The sequence below is a fragment of the Hyla sarda genome, unplaced genomic scaffold, assembly GCF_029499605.1.
Source record: "Hyla sarda isolate aHylSar1 unplaced genomic scaffold, aHylSar1.hap1 scaffold_181, whole genome shotgun sequence".
Taxonomy (NCBI): Eukaryota; Metazoa; Chordata; class Amphibia; order Anura; family Hylidae; genus Hyla; species Hyla sarda.
The window spans coordinates 218,326-234,093 of NW_026608456.1; the positions used below are offsets into that span (position 1 = coordinate 218,326).

At 46.1% G+C, this 15,768-nt stretch overlaps 7 non-coding genes across 7 annotated transcripts; all 7 read left to right on the plus strand.

Moving 5' to 3' along the window:
• The first annotated feature begins 497 nt into the window (after positions 1 to 497).
• On the plus strand, positions 498 to 688 carry LOC130314177 (U2 spliceosomal RNA). Its single transcript, XR_008861915.1, has one exon. It is a non-coding gene; the product is annotated as a U2 spliceosomal RNA (small nuclear RNA).
• Positions 689 to 2,767: 2,079 nt separating this feature from the next.
• On the plus strand, positions 2,768 to 2,958 carry LOC130314178 (U2 spliceosomal RNA). The gene has a single exon (XR_008861916.1). It is a non-coding gene; the product is annotated as a U2 spliceosomal RNA (small nuclear RNA).
• Positions 2,959 to 5,049: 2,091 nt separating this feature from the next.
• On the plus strand, positions 5,050 to 5,240 carry LOC130314179 (U2 spliceosomal RNA). Its single transcript, XR_008861917.1, has one exon. It is a non-coding gene; the product is annotated as a U2 spliceosomal RNA (small nuclear RNA).
• A 2,088-nt stretch (positions 5,241 to 7,328) lies between these two features.
• On the plus strand, positions 7,329 to 7,519 carry LOC130314180 (U2 spliceosomal RNA). Its single transcript, XR_008861918.1, has one exon. It is a non-coding gene; the product is annotated as a U2 spliceosomal RNA (small nuclear RNA).
• Positions 7,520 to 9,615: 2,096 nt separating this feature from the next.
• On the plus strand, positions 9,616 to 9,806 carry LOC130314182 (U2 spliceosomal RNA). Its single transcript, XR_008861919.1, has one exon. It is a non-coding gene; the product is annotated as a U2 spliceosomal RNA (small nuclear RNA).
• Positions 9,807 to 11,882: 2,076 nt separating this feature from the next.
• Positions 11,883 to 12,073, plus strand: LOC130314183 (U2 spliceosomal RNA). The gene has a single exon (XR_008861920.1). It is a non-coding gene; the product is annotated as a U2 spliceosomal RNA (small nuclear RNA).
• A 2,088-nt stretch (positions 12,074 to 14,161) lies between these two features.
• Positions 14,162 to 14,352, plus strand: LOC130314184 (U2 spliceosomal RNA). The gene has a single exon (XR_008861921.1). It is a non-coding gene; the product is annotated as a U2 spliceosomal RNA (small nuclear RNA).
• The last annotated feature ends 1,416 nt before the right edge of the window (positions 14,353 to 15,768 follow it).

Genomic DNA, 15,768 nt, shown 5'->3' on the forward strand with positions numbered 1-15,768 from the left:
GGAGCATCAGCACTGCTCTGCCTGAGCAGAACCATCACCGCCATAGGTTGTCAAATAACCCGGATTTAACCCACACAGGTAAGTCCAATGGGGTGCAGGCATGTCCTCTATGCTTACAGCTTCCCGTGGGTGTTGGTTTGATACCGTTTGGGGACAGCCAAGGAGGCATCTGCAGGCAACAAAGGTAGGTGTGTGCTTGTGTGTGTGTTTCCTATGCAGATCCTAAGCCCAGTGTCACATGCAAGTAGGAGGAGTAAGAAGGGTTCCTGGCAAATCCGGGTTATGGATTGCATTTAAAAAGGCCCCGTGGGAGTGCAATGGGCCCCTGTCTTGCTGCTTAGCAATAATGGTATGGGTTTAGGTTCTGCTGTGTGTACTGGTGGTTGACTGCCCCCCAGCCCAGAGTGTGCATGGAAAATTGTCTGGCAGCCTCCCTGACAGCAAGCAGTGATAGTGCCCATGAAGGGGACCTTGTTGGGCCCGCCCCTTTCACGGTTATCGCTTCTCGGCCTTTTGGCTAAGATCAAGTGTAGTATCTGTTCTTATCAGTTTAATATCTGATACGTCCCCTATCTGGGGACCATATATTAAATGGATTTTTGAGAACGGGGGCCGATTTCGAAGCTTGCTTCCGTCGCCCTATGCATTGACCCGATATGGCAGTATCTTCGGGTACAGTGCACCACCCCCTTACAGGGTTAAAAAGAAAGATTCCTACTTTCATTGCTACCTGCTTGCTGGCTAGCCAGCTAGCCAGCCCTGTGGGCCTTGCTGCTGCTGCAGCCAAAAAACAAAAGGTGGTGCTGCTGCTTCTGCTGCTTCTGCTTGTGTCTGGCCGCTGTTGGAGCGTCCAGGCACAGGACTTCTGCTGCTGCTGACTAAATGGCCTCCTTAATTGGATCATTTGAGTAGCCAGCACACCTGTGCAGGTAGGGCATGACATGATAGGCAGCTGCCTTGATAGCGGGTGGGTGCTGAATGTTCCTAATTGACAAAATAAGATTAATGCTTATGAAGAAATATAAAATCTCATCCCTTCCCCAATATCGCGCCACACCCCTACCCCTTAATTCCCTGGTTGAACTTGATGGACATATGTCTTTTTTCGACCGTACTAACTATGTAACTATGTAACATAACATGGGGGGGGGGGGGGGGGGGTCTCCTGGCTGTTCACACAGGTGTGTCATTGCTGTACATTGACCATGCATTGCTTCTGTGGTATTGCAAAGGCAAAGACAAATGCTTCCAGCCATCCATTGCACTAATGGATTGGTCATCAGCTGGCTGTCTATGTCCCGCATCAATATAGACCAAAGTACAGAGGGTTAGGCTATGCTATTGTGCACCTACCTGATGCATCAGAAGGTGCGAGGCCCTTGCTAAATTCTGTGCACAGACTTTGAGATCTATACTTTAGACTGTATCTAAACCTGCTCCAACATGGACTGACATTCTGGCCTACTTTCAGCCGATGCGACTTGTCTGTCGCTGAACAGTCGCTTTTTATGTATTCAGCACCTATGTATAATGTTGTAAAAATGCTCTAGAAGCTAAAGTCGCAGAAATGTCACACATATTTGGCCTGCAACTTTCTGTGCGACAAATTCAGACAGGAAAAATCAGTATAAATCCTTAGAAAATTATCCCCCAGTGTCTCCATCTGCTGGCGGTATTGAATAAGCATTGCTGCACTGATGGGGTATGCATTAGACGAAAAAAAAGAAGAAAAAGAAGAATAATACGCCCAGAAAAGAGGCGAAAAGGAGAAAAACGTAAAAAAACGTGAAAAAAAAGTAAGAGGAAGAGAAGGGAAAAAAAGGTGGAAATGGGTTTAAAAGTGATTTCGGCGGAGAAATATATATATATATATATATATATATATATATATATACGCGCACACACACACATATATATAAACGTATTCTCCGTTGAGATATTGCAGCCGCTGCTGTGTCCAGGCCCAGGAGCCTTAGCACTGTGCTGTGATGTCACTCAATACCACTGACATCACTAGGTGTAAACAACATCTCTCCTTTGCTGTGTATGTGACTATGGAGCTGTTTGGTGATGTCGTCTATTATGGCCTTCATAGAAGCAACAGGAGATTGTTGCATCCATCTAGAACCCTCAGAACTACAGTGCTATGATGTCACTCACTTCCACAGGCCTTGCAGAGTGTAAACAACAACAACCCAGCTTTGTTGTGTATGTAACCATAGGGATTTGTGATGTCACCTAGAACCTTCACAGCAGCGACAGCTTTATGAGGAGCATCAGCACTGCTCTGCCTGAGCAGAACCATCACCGCCATAGGTTGTCAAATAACCCGGATTTAACCCACACAGGTAAGTCCAATGGGGTGCAGGCATGTCCTCTATGCTTACAGCTTCCCGTGGGTGTTGGTTTGATACCGTTTGGGGACAGCCAAGGAGGCATCTGCAGGCAACAAAGGTAGGTGTGTGCTTGTGTGTGTGTTTCCTATGCAGATCCTAAGCCCAGTGTCACATGCAAGTAGGAGGAGTAAGAAGGGTTCCTGGCAAATCCGGGTTATGGATTGCATTTAAAAAGGCCCCGTGGGAGTGCAATGGGCCCCTGTCTTGCTGCTTAGCAATAATGGTATGGGTTTAGGTTCTGCTGTGTGTACTGGTGGTTGACTGCCCCCCAGCCCAGAGTGTGCATGGAAAATTGTCTGGCAGCCTCCCTGACAGCAAGCAGTGATAGTGCCCATGAAGGGGACCTTGTTGGGCCCGCCCCTTTCACGGTTATCGCTTCTCGGCCTTTTGGCTAAGATCAAGTGTAGTATCTGTTCTTATCAGTTTAATATCTGATACGTCCCCTATCTGGGGACCATATATTAAATGGATTTTTGAGAACGGGGGCCGATTTCGAAGCTTGCTTCCGTCGCCCTATGCATTGACCCGATATGGCAGTATCTTCGGGTACAGTGCACCACCCCCTTACAGGGTTAAAAAGAAAGATTCCTACTTTCATTGCTACCTGCTTGCTGGCTAGCCAGCTAGCCAGCCCTGTGGGCCTTGCTGCTGCTGCAGCCAAAAAACAAAAGGTGGTGCTGCTGCTTCTGCTGCTTCTGCTTGTGTCTGGCCGCTGTTGGAGCGTCCAGGCACAGGACTTCTGCTGCTGCTGACTAAATGGCCTCCTTAATTGGATCATTTGAGTAGCCAGCACACCTGTGCAGGTAGGGCATGACATGATAGGCAGCTGCCTTGATAGCGGGTGGGTGCTGAATGTTCCTAATTGACAAAATAAGATTAATGCTTATGAAGAAATATAAAATCTCATCCCTTCCCCAATATCGCGCCACACCCCTACCCCTTAATTCCCTGGTTGAACTTGATGGACATATGTCTTTTTTCGACCGTACTAACTATGTAACTATGTAACATAACATGGGGGGGGGGGGGGGGGGGGTCTCCTGGCTGTTCACACAGGTGTGTCATTGCTGTACATTGACCATGCATTGCTTCTGTGGTATTGCAAAGGCAAAGACAAATGCTTCCAGCCATCCATTGCACTAATGGATTGGTCATCAGCTGGCTGTCTATGTCCCGCATCAATATAGACCAAAGTACAGAGGGTTAGGCTATGCTATTGTGCACCTACCTGATGCATCAGAAGGTGCGAGGCCCTTGCTAAATTCTGTGCACAGACTTTGAGATCTATACTTTAGACTGTATCTAAACCTGCTCCAACATGGACTGACATTCTGGCCTACTTTCAGCCGATGCGACTTGTCTGTCGCTGAACAGTCGCTTTTTATGTATTCAGCACCTATGTATAATGTTGTAAAAATGCTCTAGAAGCTAAAGTCGCAGAAATGTCACACATATTTGGCCTGCAACTTTCTGTGCGACAAATTCAGACAGGAAAAATCAGTATAAATCCTTAGAAAATTATCCCCCAGTGTCTCCATCTGCTGGCGGTATTGAATAAGCATTGCTGCACTGATGGGGTATGCATTAGACGAAAAAAAAGAAGAAAAAGAAGAATAATACGCCCAGAAAAGAGGCGAAAAGGAGAAAAACGTAAAAAAACGTGAAAAAAAAGTAAGAGGAAGAGAAGGGAAAAAAAGGTGGAAATGGGTTTAAAAGTGATTTCGGCGGAGAAATATATATATATATATATATATATATATATATATATATATATACGCGCACACACACACATATATATAAACGTATTCTCCGTTGAGATATTGCAGCCGCTGCTGTGTCCAGGCCCAGGAGCCTTAGCACTGTGCTGTGATGTCACTCAATACCACTGACATCACTAGGTGTAAACAACATCTCTCCTTTGCTGTGTATGTGACTATGGAGCTGTTTGGTGATGTCGTCTATTATGGCCTTCATAGAATAGAAGCAACAGGAGATTGTTGCATCCATCTAGAACCCTCAGAACTACAGTGCTATGATGTCACTCACTTCCACAGGCCTTGCAGAGTGTAAACAACAACAACCCAGCTTTGTTGTGTATGTAACCATAGGGATTTGTGATGTCACCTAGAACCTTCACAGCAGCGACAGCTTTATGAGGAGCATCAGCACTGCTCTGCCTGAGCAGAACCATCACCGCCATAGGTTGTCAAATAACCCGGATTTAACCCACACAGGTAAGTCCAATGGGGTGCAGGCATGTCCTCTATGCTTACAGCTTCCCGTGGGTGTTGGTTTGATACCGTTTGGGGACAGCCAAGGAGGCATCTGCAGGCAACAAAGGTAGGTGTGTGCTTGTGTGTGTGTTTCCTATGCAGATCCTAAGCCCAGTGTCACATGCAAGTAGGAGGAGTAAGAAGGGTTCCTGGCAAATCCGGGTTATGGATTGCATTTAAAAAGGCCCCGTGGGAGTGCAATGGGCCCCTGTCTTGCTGCTTAGCAATAATGGTATGGGTTTAGGTTCTGCTGTGTGTACTGGTGGTTGACTGCCCCCCAGCCCAGAGTGTGCATGGAAAATTGTCTGGCAGCCTCCCTGACAGCAAGCAGTGATAGTGCCCATGAAGGGGACCTTGTTGGGCCCGCCCCTTTCACGGTTATCGCTTCTCGGCCTTTTGGCTAAGATCAAGTGTAGTATCTGTTCTTATCAGTTTAATATCTGATACGTCCCCTATCTGGGGACCATATATTAAATGGATTTTTGAGAACGGGGGCCGATTTCGAAGCTTGCTTCCGTCGCCCTATGCATTGACCCGATATGGCAGTATCTTCGGGTACAGTGCACCACCCCCTTACAGGGTTAAAAAGAAAGATTCCTACTTTCATTGCTACCTGCTTGCTGGCTAGCCAGCTAGCCAGCCCTGTGGGCCTTGCTGCTGCTGCAGCCAAAAAACAAAAGGTGGTGCTGCTGCTTCTGCTGCTTCTGCTTGTGTCTGGCCGCTGTTGGAGCGTCCAGGCACAGGACTTCTGCTGCTGCTGACTAAATGGCCTCCTTAATTGGATCATTTGAGTAGCCAGCACACCTGTGCAGGTAGGGCATGACATGATAGGCAGCTGCCTTGATAGCGGGTGGGTGCTGAATGTTCCTAATTGACAAAATAAGATTAATGCTTATGAAGAAATATAAAATCTCATCCCTTCCCCAATATCGCGCCACACCCCTACCCCTTAATTCCCTGGTTGAACTTGATGGACATATGTCTTTTTTCGACCGTACTAACTATGTAACTATGTAACATAACATGGGGGGGGGGGGGGGGGGGTCTCCTGGCTGTTCACACAGGTGTGTCATTGCTGTACATTGACCATGCATTGCTTCTGTGGTATTGCAAAGGCAAAGACCAAATGCTTCCAGCCATCCATTGCACTAATGGATTGGTCATCAGCTGGCTGTCTATGTCCCGCATCAATATAGACCAAAGTACAGAGGGTTAGGCTATGCTATTGTGCACCTACCTGATGCATCAGAAGGTGCGAGGCCCTTGCTAAATTCTGTGCACAGACTTTGAGATCTATACTTTAGACTGTATCTAAACCTGCTCCAACATGGACTGACATTCTGGCCTACTTTCAGCCGATGCGACTTGTCTGTCGCTGAACAGTCGCTTTTTATGTATTCAGCACCTATGTATAATGTTGTAAAAATGCTCTAGAAGCTAAAGTCGCAGAAATGTCACACATATTTGGCCTGCAACTTTCTGTGCGACAAATTCAGACAGGAAAAATCAGTATAAATCCTTAGAAAATTATCCCCCAGTGTCTCCATCTGCTGGCGGTATTGAATAAGCATTGCTGCACTGATGGGGTATGCATTAGACGAAAAAAAAGAAGAAAAAGAAGAATAATACGCCCAGAAAAGAGGCGAAAAGGAGAAAAACGTAAAAAAACGTGAAAAAAAAGTAAGAGGAAGAGAAGGGAAAAAAAGGTGGAAATGGGTTTAAAAGTGATTTCGGCGGAGAAATATATATATATATATATATATATATATATATATATATATATATACGCGCACACACACACATATATATAAACGTATTCTCCGTTGAGATATTGCAGCCGCTGCTGTGTCCAGGCCCAGGAGCCTTAGCACTGTGCTGTGATGTCACTCAATACCACTGACATCACTAGGTGTAAACAACATCTCTCCTTTGCTGTGTATGTGACTATGGAGCTGTTTGGTGATGTCGTCTATTATGGCCTTCATAGAAGCAACAGGAGATTGTTGCATCCATCTAGAACCCTCAGAACTACAGTGCTATGATGTCACTCACTTCCACAGGCCTTGCAGAGTGTAAACAACAACAACCCAGCTTTGTTGTGTATGTAACCATAGGGATTTGTGATGTCACCTAGAACCTTCACAGCAGCGACAGCTTTATGAGGAGCATCAGCACTGCTCTGCCTGAGCAGAACCATCACCGCCATAGGTTGTCAAATAACCCGGATTTAACCCACACAGGTAAGTCCAATGGGGTGCAGGCATGTCCTCTATGCTTACAGCTTCCCGTGGGTGTTGGTTTGATACCGTTTGGGGACAGCCAAGGAGGCATCTGCAGGCAACAAAGGTAGGTGTGTGCTTGTGTGTGTGTTTCCTATGCAGATCCTAAGCCCAGTGTCACATGCAAGTAGGAGGAGTAAGAAGGGTTCCTGGCAAATCCGGGTTATGGATTGCATTTAAAAAGGCCCCGTGGGAGTGCAATGGGCCCCTGTCTTGCTGCTTAGCAATAATGGTATGGGTTTAGGTTCTGCTGTGTGTACTGGTGGTTGACTGCCCCCCAGCCCAGAGTGTGCATGGAAAATTGTCTGGCAGCCTCCCTGACAGCAAGCAGTGATAGTGCCCATGAAGGGGACCTTGTTGGGCCCGCCCCTTTCACGGTTATCGCTTCTCGGCCTTTTGGCTAAGATCAAGTGTAGTATCTGTTCTTATCAGTTTAATATCTGATACGTCCCCTATCTGGGGACCATATATTAAATGGATTTTTGAGAACGGGGGCCGATTTCGAAGCTTGCTTCCGTCGCCCTATGCATTGACCCGATATGGCAGTATCTTCGGGTACAGTGCACCACCCCCTTACAGGGTTAAAAAGAAAGATTCCTACTTTCATTGCTACCTGCTTGCTGGCTAGCCAGCTAGCCAGCCCTGTGGGCCTTGCTGCTGCTGCAGCCAAAAAACAAAAGGTGGTGCTGCTGCTTCTGCTGCTTCTGCTGCTTCTGCTTGTGTCTGGCCGCTGTTGGAGCGTCCAGGCACAGGACTTCTGCTGCTGCTGACTAAATGGCCTCCTTAATTGGATCATTTGAGTAGCCAGCACACCTGTGCAGGTAGGGCATGACATGATAGGCAGCTGCCTTGATAGCGGGTGGGTGCTGAATGTTCCTAATTGACAAAATAAGATTAATGCTTATGAAGAAATATAAAATCTCATCCCTTCCCCAATATCGCGCCACACCCCTACCCCTTAATTCCCTGGTTGAACTTGATGGACATATGTCTTTTTTCGACCGTACTAACTATGTAACTATGTAACATAACATGGGGGGGGGGGGGGGGGTCTCCTGGCTGTTCACACAGGTGTGTCATTGCTGTACATTGACCATGCATTGCTTCTGTGGTATTGCAAAGGCAAAGACAAATGCTTCCAGCCATCCATTGCACTAATGGATTGGTCATCAGCTGGCTGTCTATGTCCCGCATCAATATAGACCAAAGTACAGAGGGTTAGGCTATGCTATTGTGCACCTACCTGATGCATCAGAAGGTGCGAGGCCCTTGCTAAATTCTGTGCACAGACTTTGAGATCTATACTTTAGACTGTATCTAAACCTGCTCCAACATGGACTGACATTCTGGCCTACTTTCAGCCGATGCGACTTGTCTGTCGCTGAACAGTCGCTTTTTATGTATTCAGCACCTATGTATAATGTTGTAAAAATGCTCTAGAAGCTAAAGTCGCAGAAATGTCACACATATTTGGCCTGCAACTTTCTGTGCGACAAATTCAGACAGGAAAAATCAGTATAAATCCTTAGAAAATTATCCCCCAGTGTCTCCATCTGCTGGCGGTATTGAATAAGCATTGCTGCACTGATGGGGTATGCATTAGACGAAAAAAAAGAAGAAAAAGAAGAATAATACGCCCAGAAAAGAGGCGAAAAGGAGAAAAACGTAAAAAAACGTGAAAAAAAAGTAAGAGGAAGAGAAGGGAAAAAAAGGTGGAAATGGGTTTAAAAGTGATTTCGGCGGAGAAATATATATATATATATATATATATATATATATATATATATATATATACGCGCACACACACACATATATATAAACGTATTCTCCGTTGAGATATTGCAGCCGCTGCTGTGTCCAGGCCCAGGAGCCTTAGCACTGTGCTGTGATGTCACTCAATACCACTGACATCACTAGGTGTAAACAACATCTCTCCTTTGCTGTGTATGTGACTATGGAGCTGTTTGGTGATGTCGTCTATTATGGCCTTCATAGAAGCAACAGGAGATTGTTGCATCCATCTAGAACCCTCAGAACTACAGTGCTATGATGTCACTCACTTCCACAGGCCTTGCAGAGTGTAAACAACAACAACCCAGCTTTGTTGTGTATGTAACCATAGGGATTTGTGATGTCACCTAGAACCTTCACAGCAGCGACAGCTTTATGAGGAGCATCAGCACTGCTCTGCCTGAGCAGAACCATCACCGCCATAGGTTGTCAAATAACCCGGATTTAACCCACACAGGTAAGTCCAATGGGGTGCAGGCATGTCCTCTATGCTTACAGCTTCCCGTGGGTGTTGGTTTGATACCGTTTGGGGACAGCCAAGGAGGCATCTGCAGGCAACAAAGGTAGGTGTGTGCTTGTGTGTGTGTTTCCTATGCAGATCCTAAGCCCAGTGTCACATGCAAGTAGGAGGAGTAAGAAGGGTTCCTGGCAAATCCGGGTTATGGATTGCATTTAAAAAGGCCCCGTGGGAGTGCAATGGGCCCCTGTCTTGCTGCTTAGCAATAATGGTATGGGTTTAGGTTCTGCTGTGTGTACTGGTGGTTGACTGCCCCCCAGCCCAGAGTGTGCATGGAAAATTGTCTGGCAGCCTCCCTGACAGCAAGCAGTGATAGTGCCCATGAAGGGGACCTTGTTGGGCCCGCCCCTTTCACGGTTATCGCTTCTCGGCCTTTTGGCTAAGATCAAGTGTAGTATCTGTTCTTATCAGTTTAATATCTGATACGTCCCCTATCTGGGGACCATATATTAAATGGATTTTTGAGAACGGGGGCCGATTTCGAAGCTTGCTTCCGTCGCCCTATGCATTGACCCGATATGGCAGTATCTTCGGGTACAGTGCACCACCCCCTTACAGGGTTAAAAAGAAAGATTCCTACTTTCATTGCTACCTGCTTGCTGGCTAGCCAGCTAGCCAGCCCTGTGGGCCTTGCTGCTGCAGCCAAAAAACAAAAGGTGGTGCTGCTGCTTCTGCTGCTTCTGCTTGTGTCTGGCCCCTGTTGGAGCGTCCAGGCACAGGACTTCTGCTGCTGCTGACTAAATGGCCTCCTTAATTGGATCATTTGAGTAGCCAGCACACCTGTGCAGGTAGGGCATGACATGATAGGCAGCTGCCTTGATAGCGGGTGGGTGCTGAATGTTCCTAATTGACAAAATAAGATTAATGCTTATGAAGAAATATAAAATCTCATCCCTTCCCCAATATCGCGCCACACCCCTACCCCTTAATTCCCTGGTTGAACTTGATGGACATATGTCTTTTTTCGACCGTACTAACTATGTAACTATGTAACATAACATGGGGGGGGGGGGTCTCCTGGCTGTTCACACAGGTGTGTCATTGCTGTACATTGACCATGCATTGCTTCTGTGGTATTGCAAAGGCAAAGACAAATGCTTCCAGCCATCCATTGCACTAATGGATTGGTCATCAGCTGGCTGTCTATGTCCCGCATCAATATAGACCAAAGTACAGAGGGTTAGGCTATGCTATTGTGCACCTACCTGATGCATCAGAAGGTGCGAGGCCCTTGCTAAATTCTGTGCACAGACTTTGAGATCTATACTTTAGACTGTATCTAAACCTGCTCCAACATGGACTGACATTCTGGCCTACTTTCAGCCGATGCGACTTGTCTGTCGCTGAACAGTCGCTTTTTATGTATTCAGCACCTATGTATAATGTTGTAAAAATGCTCTAGAAGCTAAAGTCGCAGAAATGTCACACATATTTGGCCTGCAACTTTCTGTGCGACAAATTCAGACAGGAAAAATCAGTATAAATCCTTAGAAAATTATCCCCCAGTGTCTCCATCTGCTGGCGGTATTGAATAAGCATTGCTGCACTGATGGGGTTGCATTAGACGAAAAAAAAGAAGAAAAAGAAGAATAATACGCCCAGAAAAGAGGCGAAAAGGAGAAAAACGTAAAAAAACGTGAAAAAAAAGTAAGAGGAAGAGAAGGGAAAAAAAGGTGGAAATGGGTTTAAAAGTGATTTCGGCGGAGAAATATATATATATATATATATATATATATATATATATATATATATACGCGCACACACACACATATATATAAACGTATTCTCCGTTGAGATATTGCAGCCGCTGCTGTGTCCAGGCCCAGGAGCCTTAGCACTGTGCTGTGATGTCACTCAATACCACTGACATCACTAGGTGTAAACAACATCTCTCCTTTGCTGTGTATGTGACTATGGAGCTGTTTGGTGATGTCGTCTATTATGGCCTTCATAGAAGCAACAGGAGATTGTTGCATCCATCTAGAACCCTCAGAACTACAGTGCTATGATGTCACTCACTTCCACAGGCCTTGCAGAGTGTAAACAACAACAACCCAGCTTTGTTGTGTATGTAACCATAGGGATTTGTGATGTCACCTAGAACCTTCACAGCAGCGACAGCTTTATGAGGAGCATCAGCACTGCTCTGCCTGAGCAGAACCATCACCGCCATAGGTTGTCAAATAACCCGGATTTAACCCACACAGGTAAGTCCAATGGGGTGCAGGCATGTCCTCTATGCTTACAGCTTCCCGTGGGTGTTGGTTTGATACCGTTTGGGGACAGCCAAGGAGGCATCTGCAGGCAACAAAGGTAGGTGTGTGCTTGTGTGTGTGTTTCCTATGCAGATCCTAAGCCCAGTGTCACATGCAAGTAGGAGGAGTAAGAAGGGTTCCTGGCAAATCCGGGTTATGGATTGCATTTAAAAAGGCCCCGTGGGAGTGCAATGGGCCCCTGTCTTGCTGCTTAGCAATAATGGTATGGGTTTAGGTTCTGCTGTGTGTACTGGTGGTTGACTGCCCCCCAGCCCAGAGTGTGCATGGAAAATTGTCTGGCAGCCTCCCTGACAGCAAGCAGTGATAGTGCCCATGAAGGGGACCTTGTTGGGCCCGCCCCTTTCACGGTTATCGCTTCTCGGCCTTTTGGCTAAGATCAAGTGTAGTATCTGTTCTTATCAGTTTAATATCTGATACGTCCCCTATCTGGGGACCATATATTAAATGGATTTTTGAGAACGGGGGCCGATTTCGAAGCTTGCTTCCGTCGCCCTATGCATTGACCCGATATGGCAGTATCTTCGGGTACAGTGCACCACCCCCTTACAGGGTTAAAAAGAAAGATTCCTACTTTCATTGCTACCTGCTTGCTGGCTAGCCAGCTAGCCAGCCCTGTGGGCCTTGCTGCTGCAGCCAAAAAACAAAAGGTGGTGCTGCTGCTGCTGCTTCTGCTGCTTCTGCTTCTGCTTGTGTCTGGCCCCTGTTGGAGCGTCCAGGCACAGGACTTCTGCTGCTGCTGACTAAATGGCCTCCTTAATTGGATCATTTGAGTAGCCAGCACACCTGTGCAGGTAGGGCATGACATGATAGGCAGCTGCCTTGATAGCGGGTGGGTGCTGAATGTTCCTAATTGACAAAATAAGATTAATGCTTATGAAGAAATATAAAATCTCATCCCTTCCCCAATATCGCGCCACACCCCTACCCCTTAATTCCCTGGTTGAACTTGATGGACATATGTCTTTTTTCGACCGTACTAACTATGTAACTATGTAACATAACATGGGGGGGGGGGGGGGTCTCCTGGCTGTTCACACAGGTGTGTCATTGCTGTACATTGACCATGCATTGCTTCTGTGGTATTGCAAAGGCAAAGACAAATGCTTCCAGCCATCCATTGCACTAATGGATTGGTCATCAGCTGGCTGTCTATGTCCCGCATCAATATAGACCAAAGTACAGAGGGTTAGGCTATGCTATTGTGCACCTACCTGATGCATCAGAAGGTGCGAGGCCCTTGCTAAATTCTGTGCACAGACTTTGAGATCTATACTTTAGACTGTATCTAAACCTGCTCCAACATGGACTGACATTCTGGCCTACTTTCAGCCGATGCGACTTGTCTGTCGCTGAACAGTCGCTTTTTATGTATTCAGCACCTATGTATAATGTTGTAAAAATGCTCTAGAAGCTAAAGTCGCAGAAATGTCACACATATTTGGCCTGCAACTTTCTGTGCGACAAATTCAGACAGGAAAAATCAGTATAAATCCTTAGAAAATTATCCCCCAGTGTCTCCATCTGCTGGCGGTATTGAATAAGCATTGCTGCACTGATGGGGTATGCATTAGACGAAAAAAAAGAAGAAAAAGAAGAATAATACGCCCAGAAAAGAGGCGAAAAGGAGAAAAACGTAAAAAAACGTGAAAAAAAAGTAAGAGGAAGAGAAGGGAAAAAAAGGTGGAAATGGGTTTAAAAGTGATTTCGGCGGAGAAATATATATATATATATATATATATATATATATATATATATACGCGCACACACACACATATATATAAACGTATTCTCCGTTGAGATATTGCAGCCGCTGCTGTGTCCAGGCCCAGGAGCCTTAGCACTGTGCTGTGATGTCACTCAATACCACTGACATCACTAGGTGTAAACAACATCTCTCCATTGCTGTGTATGTGACTATGGAGCTGTTTGGTGATGTCGTCTATTATGGCCTTCATAGAAGCAACAGGAGATTGTTGCATCCATCTAGAACCCTCAGAACTACAGTGCTATGATGTCACTCACTTCCACAGGCCTTGCAGAGTGTAAACAACAACAACCCAGCTTTGTTGTGTATGTAACCATAGGGATTTGTGATGTCACCTAGAACCTTCACAGCAGCGACAGCTTTATGAGGAGCATCAGCACTGCTCTGCCTGAGCAGAACCATCACCGCCATAGGTTGTCAAATAACCCGGATTTAACCCACACAGGTAAGTCCAATGGGGTGCAGGCATGTCCTCTATGCTTACAGCTTCCCGTGGGTGTTGGTTTGATACCGTTTGGGGACAGCCAAGGAGGCATCTGCAGGCAACAAAGGTAGGTGTGTGCTTGTGTGTGTGTTTCCTATGCAGATCCTAAGCCCAGTGTCACATGCAAGTAGGAGGAGTAAGAAGGGTTCCTGGCAAATCCGGGTTATGGATTGCATTTAAAAAGGCCCCGTGGGAGTGCAATGGGCCCCTGTCTTGCTGCTTAGCAATAATGGTATGGGTTTAGGTTCTGCTGTGTGTACTGGTGGTTGACTGCCCCCCAGCCCAGAGTGTGCATGGAAAATTGTCTGGCAGCCTCCCTGACAGCAAGCAGTGATAGTGCCCATGAAGGGGACCTTGTTGGGCCCGCCCCTTTCACGGTTATCGCTTCTCGGCCTTTTGGCTAAGATCAAGTGTAGTATCTGTTCTTATCAGTTTAATATCTGATACGTCCCCTATCTGGGGACCATATATTAAATGGATTTTTGAGAACGGGGGCCGATTTCGAAGCTTGCTTCCGTCGCCCTATGCATTGACCCGATATGGCAGTATCTTCGGGTACAGTGCACCACCCCCTTACAGGGTTAAAAAGAAAGATTCCTACTTTCATTGCTACCTGCTTGCTGGCTAGCCAGCTAGCCAGCCCTGTGGGCCTTGCTGCTGCAGCCAAAAAACAAAAGGTGGTGCTGCTGCTGCTGCTTCTGCTGCTTCTGCTTCTGCTTGTGTCTGGCCCCTGTTGGAGCGTCCAGGCACAGGACTTCTGCTGCTGCTGACTAAATGGCCTCCTTAATTGGATCATTTGAGTAGCCAGCACACCTGTGCAGGTAGGGCATGACATGATAGGCAGCTGCCTTGATAGCGGGTGGGTGCTGAATGTTCCTAATTGACAAAATAAGATTAATGCTTATGAAGAAATATAAAATCTCATCCCTTCCCCAATATCGCGCCACACCCCTACCCCTTAATTCCCTGGTTGAACTTGATGGACATATGTCTTTTTTCGACCGTACTAACTATGTAACTATGTAACATAACATGGGGGGGGGGGGGGGGTCTCCTGGCTGTTCACACAGGTGTGTCATTGCTGTACATTGACCATGCATTGCTTCTGTGGTATTGCAAAGGCAAAGACAAATGCTTCCAGCCATCCATTGCACTAATGGATTGGTCATCAGCTGGCTGTCTATGTCCCGCATCAATATAGACCAAAGTACAGAGGGTTAGGCTATGCTATTGTGCACCTACCTGATGCATCAGAAGGTGCGAGGCCCTTGCTAAATTCTGTGCACAGACTTTGAGATCTATACTTTAGACTGTATCTAAACCTGCTCCAACATGGACTGACATTCTGGCCTACTTTCAGCCGATGCGACTTGTCTGTCGCTGAACAGTCGCTTTTTATGTATTCAGCACCTATGTATAATGTTGTAAAAATGCTCTAGAAGCTAAAGTCGCAGAAATGTCACACATATTTGGCCTGCAACTTTCTGTGCGACAAATTCAGACAGGAAAAATCAGTATAAATCCTTAGAAAATTATCCCCCAGTGTCTCCATCTGCTGGCGGTATTGAATAAGCATTGCTGCACTGATGGGGTATGCATTAGACGAAAAAAAAGAAGAAAAAGAAGAATAATACGCCCAGAAAAGAGGCGAAAAGGAGAAAAACGTAAAAAAACGTGAAAAAAAAGTAAGAGGAAGAGAAGGGAAAAAAAGGTGGAAATGGGTTTAAAAGTGATTTCGGCGGAGAAATATATATATATATATATATATATATATATATATATATATATACGCGCACACACACACATATATATAAACGTATTCTCCGTTGAGATATTGCAGCCGCTGCTGTGTCCAGGCCCAGGAGCCTTAGCACTGTGCTGTGATGTCACTCAATACCACTGACATCACTAGGTGTAAACAACATCTCTCCTTTGCTGTGTATGTGACTATGGAGCTGTTTGGTGATGTCGTCTATTATGGCCTTCA